This window comes from Aulostomus chinensis, chromosome 23 (genome assembly GCF_037954235.1).
Source record: "Aulostomus chinensis isolate RoL2024-O1b breed Wild chromosome 23, RoL_Achi_v1.0, whole genome shotgun sequence".
NCBI classification, from domain to species: domain Eukaryota; kingdom Metazoa; phylum Chordata; class Actinopteri; order Syngnathiformes; family Aulostomidae; genus Aulostomus; species Aulostomus chinensis.
This window is the reverse complement of record NC_141342.1, coordinates 5,871,723-5,880,014: the sequence shown is the minus strand read 5'-3', so window position 1 is coordinate 5,880,014 and position 8,292 is coordinate 5,871,723. Positions and strand designations below refer to the sequence as shown.

The 8,292-nt window shown below is 46.3% G+C and overlaps 1 long non-coding RNA gene across 3 annotated transcripts; it reads left to right on the top strand.

Moving 5' to 3' along the window:
- Positions 1–2,691: 2,691 nt before the first annotated feature.
- LOC147239274 (uncharacterized) lies at positions 2,692–7,496 on the top strand. 3 transcript variants are annotated; one of them, XR_015111498.1, is made up of 5 exons: positions 2,692–2,939; positions 4,177–4,283; positions 4,485–5,629; positions 5,718–5,926; positions 6,273–7,496. It is a non-coding gene; the product is annotated as an uncharacterized LOC147239274 (long non-coding RNA). The 3 variants fall into 3 exon arrangements; XR_015111500.1 differs by lacking the exon at positions 4,177–4,283; XR_015111499.1 differs by lacking the exon at positions 4,177–4,283 and having other exon boundaries at positions 2,692–3,096.
- The last annotated feature ends 796 nt before the right edge of the window (positions 7,497–8,292 follow it).

Sequence of the window (8,292 nt, the reverse complement as noted above, 5' to 3'; positions counted from 1 at the left end):
TCTGTGGGGCTGAACGATGTCATGTATGTTCCCATGTATGTGTCTTTATGTGTGTGTTGTCTTAGAAGTGTTGAACTTCTAGATCGTGAACTTTGTGCTGTTTTATTTTGTTTTCCTTCCCAGGAACAACAGACGCAAATTAGCTTTTAGTTAACTCTGGTGTAATTACCTTTAATTGTACGCTGCTCCTGTAAAAATAAACAATGCAGTAAATGAAAATAAATAGCTGACGAAATTACCGTTATACGTCTCGGTGTGTACGTAAGACGGCCTACAGTTCCTCCGTGTATGGGTACAGTGGCCTATCAGAACCTGATTTGACACCACTGATTAAACCATTAATAAAAAGTTCACAATGATCATAAAAAGTAGCAGCCTGGCAGAGCGCTGGTCTCTGCGGGTCACAGCGCCAAGGCCTTGCATTAGCAGAATTAGAGGGTATTTGAGAGCAGCTCAGGCTGAGCCAAGAGTACTGGGCACACTACTGAAGATCAGAACCCCGCCTGCAGCCCTCGGCAGTCCTGTTTCCAGCCCATTTCTGCAACAGATCATGGTCTATTGGCTGAATGCAGCTGCACTAAGTGCCATGGAGGGAGGGAGCTGAACTCAGCCAAGTCCACTGGTCCACTGGCAACAGAGGCTGGCAGTCGAATGGCCCAGCTCCATAGTTTAAACAGCCAACAGTTGATGATTGGCCTGGCAAAACAGACCCACTCTGCAAAACACATGGCAGCCCTCAGGTCTTAACAGTTCCTCAGGTCCCACATTAGAACCCAGCTTAAGCAGCAGTAGAGAGGAGGGGAGCGCTCAGCCTTTGTCCCTTCGTCCATAACATCCATGTCTTCAAAATGTTTGTTTGTAGTAGATTATAACCTTGAAACGGGGCCCAAACAGATGGTTAAAATCTGGTCACTTGGAACGAGAAGTCAGGAAAGGGAATTAGAGTGACTCTTGAGCTCTCAGCAACAAGTGGTGAGGGTTTTTTGACAGTGTCACAAAAAGCCTCATTTGCAGAGAGCAGCTCTCTTCTCTGGTAGCGTTCTAGTCAGTTAAATGAGGCAGCAATCTAAAAAAGCCCAATATAATTCTAAGAAATGTCGACTATAAAATATTTGCTGTGTTTTGTCATTTGTAACAAAATGTTTTTTTGGATGCTGTGAACCCCAGAGAGAAAACTAGAGACCTCAACCTCAGTCGCATCATCCTGGCAAACTTTATAAAACCTACAACTCTGAACTATCCTGCTGAAAGAGACACTGGTCACATGACCAGGAGGGCATCACATTCAACAGAAAATATTTTCAACCTCCTTGATTCACATGCATGAGTAGGAACGTTTAGTTCTACGTGTAACGTTCAGTGAACAGCGACTGCAGACATCAGGCAAGAGAAGACACAGGACAGAGTTCTTCCCTCCACAGCTTTGGGCCTTTGAGGCTGTTGAGGAGGGGAACCTCAGAGGTCTTTGTCTGCCAACGTGCCCCCCACCCCCACCCCTCCCTGGCTGGGAGTGTTTGAATGTGTCACTTTTGTTCAGCGGAGGCACTTACAGATAGAAATGTTGGCACGAGCTAGATCACTTCCTCCGGTCTTTGCTCTGGTCTTTGGTCTGCGTGGCTCCTACGATGAGGCGTGGCACCAGCTGGCACTCGGTCAAGCTCAAGGATCCCAGTAGGACACCTGCTCCAGGGGCTCCACCTGCTCCAGGGGCTCCACCTGCTCCACCTGCTCCAGCGTGTTCCGAGGCTGGTCTGGTGCCTCCATGTTGAGGAGCAGCAGGAGACGTTTGCTTCATGGACCCAGAAGAGGCTGGTCTCTGACCAGTGGAGTTATGAGGGACGAGATGTTGGAGACTCAGCAGAGCAGAGGAGCAGCAGTGATGCCTGAGGACCTGGAGACATGGACCCCCACCTCCTCCAGACCAGTAGAGGAGCAGCACTGATGCCTGAGGAACTGGAGACATGGACCCCCACCTCCTCCAGACCAGCAGAGGAGCAGCACTGATGCCTGAGGACCTGGAGACATGGACCCCCACCTCCTCCAGACCAGCAGAGGAGCAGCACTGATGCCTGAGGACCTGGAGACATGGACCCCCACCTCCTCCAGACCAGCAGAGGAGCAGCACTGATGCCTGAGGACCTGGAGACATGGACCCCCACCTCCTCCAGACCAGCAGAGGAGCAGCACTGATGCCTGAGGACCTGGAGACATGGACCCCCACCTCCTCCAGACCAGCAGAGGAGCAGCGCTGCACCGAGCTTCTCTTGATGCCTGAAACGACACTTAAAATATTTTGAGGCATTCTGAGTAGGAAAGCTTGAGATCCCTTTGACCATTCTGGACTTCTGACCTGCAGAGTTTGATTCTTTTTCTAAAAGCTGGATTCTTGCAATGTGTCAACGTGACACACTGAGGTCATTAACACACTGCTGCAGTTTATATAAAATGATTGTTCACTGTAGGTCGTATTTCTCGTTTTGATGACAACTGGGTGGATTACAATTGTAAACCTTAAAGAGTGCCTGCATGTTTCACGTACTGATATTAATCTCTTATGGTTAGCAACGCACTGAACATGAATCTACATGGAATGCTTGACTCAATGATGACATGTTTGCATGATGACATCACATAGAAGGGGGTATAACAGTCAGTTTAGTTTATGGAAACATAATCAATAGAAGCATAAAAACAGGCGCATGAATGAATGAAATGCATCTGCTGTGCAATCAATCTGTCATTTGAAAGGATTGGACGTCCATCTGAGAGCAACACATTCAACAGATTAAGTTAGAAATGACAGGAAGAATAAAATGTTCCCATGTTAAGTCTCTCTGGTGGAGGTCCTTCTCTTCCAGCATCCATCACGTCTAAACAAACACGTCTGCAGGTCCCCAGCCACGGACCGACAGAAAGAGCTATAGGGAGTGCGTGTGGAGGTGCAAATACACAATACACACTGTAAACACACACACAGCTCAGTAGATAATTTAGTCGTGGAGCTTAGATGGTAGTCCAAGCCTCAAGCTCCAGAGCTGAGAGCTCAGGCCCTGCACATGGCCTTCACACTGGAGTCACAGCTGGACCGACAGCACGGTAAAAAAAAAACCTTCAAGTTAAATGTTACACAGAAGAAAGAACAGGGCAGACGCAGAGGTACAAGAATAGATAGATTGTGTCGCTTACAGCCCCTTTCAGTGTGTTTTCGGTGCTGTATGTTGGACGGAGGGGATCAGATTGCAGCGCCGAGCCCCGCCAGCCAGATTTCTTGGAGCGTTTCACGCTTGGTTCTGCCAGGATTGTGTCAATAATCTGAGGCAGTGGACTCTTTCCACCTCCCAACCCACTGCCTGTTTATCAGCCCTGCCAACCACACACACACACACACACACACACACACACACACACACTAGAACAGCATGCAAACGTATAGATCGACTCATACATGAGCTTGTCTATGTGTGCTCACCTTGTGCATAAACACAACCGGTGGCATGTTTGCACAGAAATGTTCACTCAGTGTCCCTGACAGAGTCACTAACATGAACAAACCACATAATTCAATCATCCATATTTGGTGTTGAAGATTTGCTGTAAATCAAATTGCAAATATATAGTCATTGTTACCGACTGATTATTTTTATCTGATCCCCATTTATCCTGCTTTTATTTCTATCCCTTTTTTTCTTTTTGGTTTTGCTGTTTCAATAATCATATCTCTCACAGGACATCATTAAAGCTTTATCTGATCAAATCTCATCAAATCCAAAAAACATCTCATCTAATCAAATCCAAAAGGCCAATTTTACCCCATGCGGCACCTCGGTTCCCACTCCAAGTGGAATTGTTGGAAAAGCTGAGGAGTTTTGCTCTTTTCTGCAGCTGCCAGGAGTTAAAAGGAATGGCCTGGTAGAGCTGCGTTTTAGGCAACAATGCACTAATGTGCTGTATGCTAATCAGAACAGACCCATTTCACTGTAACTGTAAAGGAGCTACTTATGCAATCCTCACAGTGGGGCTGATTCCACATTAGAAGCTGAGACTTCATTTATTACATAACATCCAGAGAGGCTCAAGGCTCAGCTGTGCTTCCTGCACGGACGGCCGCACAGACCAGAACTGTCCTGGAGTCCTGACCTGAACGAGTAGAGCGTTGAGCAGGTTTCTCATTCTCAGTTGAAACCTCAGGTCTGCTCTGTCCTGCGAGAAGTCGTGGCTTTATTTAGTCCTCCTGCGACAGAGTGGCGAGAACAGATGATCAATGCAGCCAGAAACAAACGGAGGTAAGACAAAGGAGAGAACGATGAAGAAATACAACAACTGACCTTTTGTAGTTCCAGTTTTCTTCCTCTATGTTGCCTGTTCCAGCCACTGTAATGTTGCCTATACTGCCACCTTCTGATGGACCCATGCCCTGTGTGACTCGGTTTATTTGCTTCCAACGTTTGATGAAGCGGATGTAATTCACATTTCCTCTTTTGCAGCATTTCTACAATTTGCTGAGAATTCACCTCATATTTAATGGAAGCAGAGGAGTGGGACGGATCCTCTGGAGGTCACCAGTGTTGGTGTCACGTCAGTCCATCCAGTAGTTGTGATTACTGCAGTCCGACCGGCAGACATCCAGTGAACCACACTGCTAGCGGGGCTAAAGCTACAATATCACCAATTTCCTCTTCAACCGGCCCTGAATCTTTCCTGCTCGACCCTCAGTCTCCCTCCTCCAAGCTGTGAAAGAAATACTGGGAAAACACAGAATCAAATGGTAACAAGAAGTTATGATTCATCCTTGCCACAACATCTGGATCAAGGCAGTAGATGGGATGGCGGGTGGGGACACAGACCCCTGGACCAGAGCCTGCTGTCAGGTCCTCACGCAGGCAAGGGAAGTCACATTTAGCCCCCGGTCGGCTGGATTGTTCTGGTCCTCTCTGGACTTGATCTGATCTATACTATATTGGGTAATTGTCTAATTCAGAGATACAGAACTTTAAAACCACATGGGAAAACAACTGGAAGGCAGCAGGAGTGGAGTTTGTCAGTAGTAACAGTGAAATACAACTACAAAGGAGAGACACAAAATGCTCTATTATATTGTAAAATATGTAATTTTGGATGACATTTGCTGTAAACAATTCATTCTGACTAAAAGCTGGTCCTGAGATAATGGGAGACAAGTTACTGCCAGTGAAACAAGACCATACCATGTGTTTCCAAAGCACTTTTTCTTCTTATTTCAAGATTGAACATCTACTAGAATAAAACCACTGGCGCTGATTCACCGTAGATCCTGGTCAATATTTCACCAACAGTCACTGTTGCCCCACAACTCCTGTTTGTTTCTTTTAAAAATGGAAATTATTTGTGTTTGTTTTTGTTGTGAAGAAAGTTGAAGATCCTACTGAAACAGAAGTTCCACCAGGGTCATGTTGCGTGTCTCTCAGCTTTGTGAGAGTCGGACTTTCATCAGGATCCAGTCAATTGTTCATTTTCTCCTCTTCACGCAGGTCACGTGCAGATGAGAGGCCACAATGCAAACAACGTAAAAACATGGTGGAGGGGAGCAGCGCGGGCGAAGGAAGAACTTACAACCTTTTGGAGCAAAGCTGTTGAACACAGCAGCTTTCAGGTTTGGCTGAGTTCACCTTGCTAGATGTTTTCCTCGTCTGTGAAACCTGCCTCAGTTTGTAATCTCTGATGGGTCTAAAAATTCAAAGTGCACCACGGCTACTGGTGACTCAAAGTTGCAAAGTGCACCGGTGGTTGGGTTGGCTGGAGTTTGGATGTTCTCACCACAAACGAACCGCAGCATTTGGAAGCAGAGCAGCGCTTCAACAAGGTTGAAGGTGCGTGTGATTGCTGTGTTCACAACTGCCCAAACAAACCACACCGAGATGGAAAACAGCCTCAGCACCAATTAAACAAGGTAGATTAATTAAATCTTTTCGTTTGGTCCAACTGGCTAACACCGAGGGGGCAGCATTCGTGACGACGCTGGCTTCATTCTCGGGGAGCTGTCACGCCGTCCATTCGTTATATACAGTCTGTAATCCTTCCTGGATTTGTGCTTCTAATGCTTTTGTGTGAGTTTCCCTCATGCGCTCAGCTGCTCACCTGCGTCTAGTTAGTCTTGTGTATTTATAGCGCAGCGTCTCACCTTTACAGTTGCCAGATTGTCATCATTCTTTGGGTGCGTTGCAGTTTCAAGCCAATTCTTTTTTTATCCATGTGACTCCTAGTGTTCTGAGTTCATTTATTTCTTCATCTTCTAGTGTTGCATCCTCTTGCGTGACCTTTGGGTTGAAGCTGGACGTTTGCCCTCTGCCTACTCCTCGCTGCATCCATCTGCCAAACTGTCTGCTTACCTGTCCAGTTAGATCCCTGAGCATGAGTCATTTCCCTGGTTTCCCCATTGTGACATTTTAACCCTGTTGCCTGCTCAGTTTCCATCTCCACTCCCTGAGTCAGGTCTTTCTCCACCTCTTCTCTAAAGTAGCAAGTACCAGGCCCACTCCGTGCTCCAGCCATATCTCCACTCCCAGTTCCAGGCTTAATCCAGGTCTTAGTTCCAGCTCCTGTGCCAAAGCTCCAGAGTATCCAAACCCCAGGCAGAGACCAGGTCTGGGGTGGGCCCACTGGTTGAAGGCATCTGGATCCAATCAAGGGTGTTTGTCGTGGGGAATTGAATCAAATTAAAAAGTTTAATATTTAATGCGACACCAGATGGAAGTGAAGAGGGGAAAGAGGCCCTGCGGTCAGCAATAATATCCCCTTCTGAAGAGCCATGCAGCATTCCTGAAGGGAGAGCCGCTGGAAACATGTATACACACTTATACACATGCATTATACAGCACGGCCCACAAACACACACACAACGATCCATCGAGACTGCATCAGCAGCCACAAACACAGCACAGAGGCTGAACAGCCCCGCAGTCGTGTTTGACAGATGAACATGGGTGACGCTGACTCGCCTGTCAATCAAAATGACAGCAAGACAAACTCGTAAAGCCGCATACAAAAGTTGAAAACGGGATTAACTGACATTTCTGAACATGAATGCTGCTGTACGTTTGCTTCAATTCCAGAAAAGAGCAAACGTATCCTTCATAATTCAGCCTCTCACACGACGTCGCTCCGTTTAATTTGCCTCTTAGACACCAACAGCTCAGGATATGATTTTTGTGGAAGAAAATGTCTCTGCCATCAGCTCAAAAAGAATTCCAATGTCCTCTCATATAAAGTTCCACCATGACACTAAGTATTGGGTGTGTGCGATTTCACGTTTATTTTAGTAAAATGCTTCGGGGCCTCGGTGGCTCCAGGATGAAAGTCAGGTCATTCGACGGACCTCATTTATTTACTGCTGCATTTATTGAGATTTCATGTAAATGTGTTGTTTTTTTTTGTCTGTTATTCCAAATTTAGGAGTCTTTAAGAGACCTTTAAGGGTGAATAAAAATAAAGTTGACCTGATCCACACCAGCCTGAATAAATTAAATCAGAGTTTTATCCCTACGAAGGCTGAAGTCCCTCGACAACCCTGCAGTCTTCCCCCGTCTCTAAATCAGTTCTTGAGGGGCTTCTGGACTCTGCCACTGGTTGTGTATCAAACTGCTATTGGGCGGGTGATTTATCATCAAGCTGAGATCTAAGACTCGGTTTCCAACGGAGGCAGTTTGGTTTACGATGGAAACTAACAGCTATTTCAGGAAAACCTGTCAGCGCTGCAGCAGTAAGTGAAGACAGCAGCTTGCTTGTGTGAAGAGCGTTGAGCCAGAGACGAACGCATCAGCGGCCACATGACACCAGGGATGCAAATAGAATGATGGGCTGATGACGTGCGAGCACAGTGACACGTTAGTTGTGTCCGTCATGGCGGTGCGTCAGTATAGTTGACTGTAGATGTAAGCAGTGACAAGGACTGACACGGCGATTTTTACATGAATATTACAGTATTAACCTGATAAAAAAAAAAAACGATCAGCAGCTTCTGATGACAGGTCACTGATGAGGGATTGATGGTTTGACCACCGTCAACACCAGACGTGTGATGTCAGAGATTAATCATCGTCTCACTTCAACTTCTTGGCTATTTGACTCAAAACATCCAGATCTACTGGGTCTAGATCTAATGGATCCAGATCTAATGAGTCCAGATCTAATGGATACAGATCTAATGGTTTCAGATCTACTGAGTCTTGATCTAATGGATCCTGATCTAATGGATCCAGATCCAGTGAATCCAGATCTAATGGATCCTGATCTAATGGTTTCAGATCTAATGGGTCC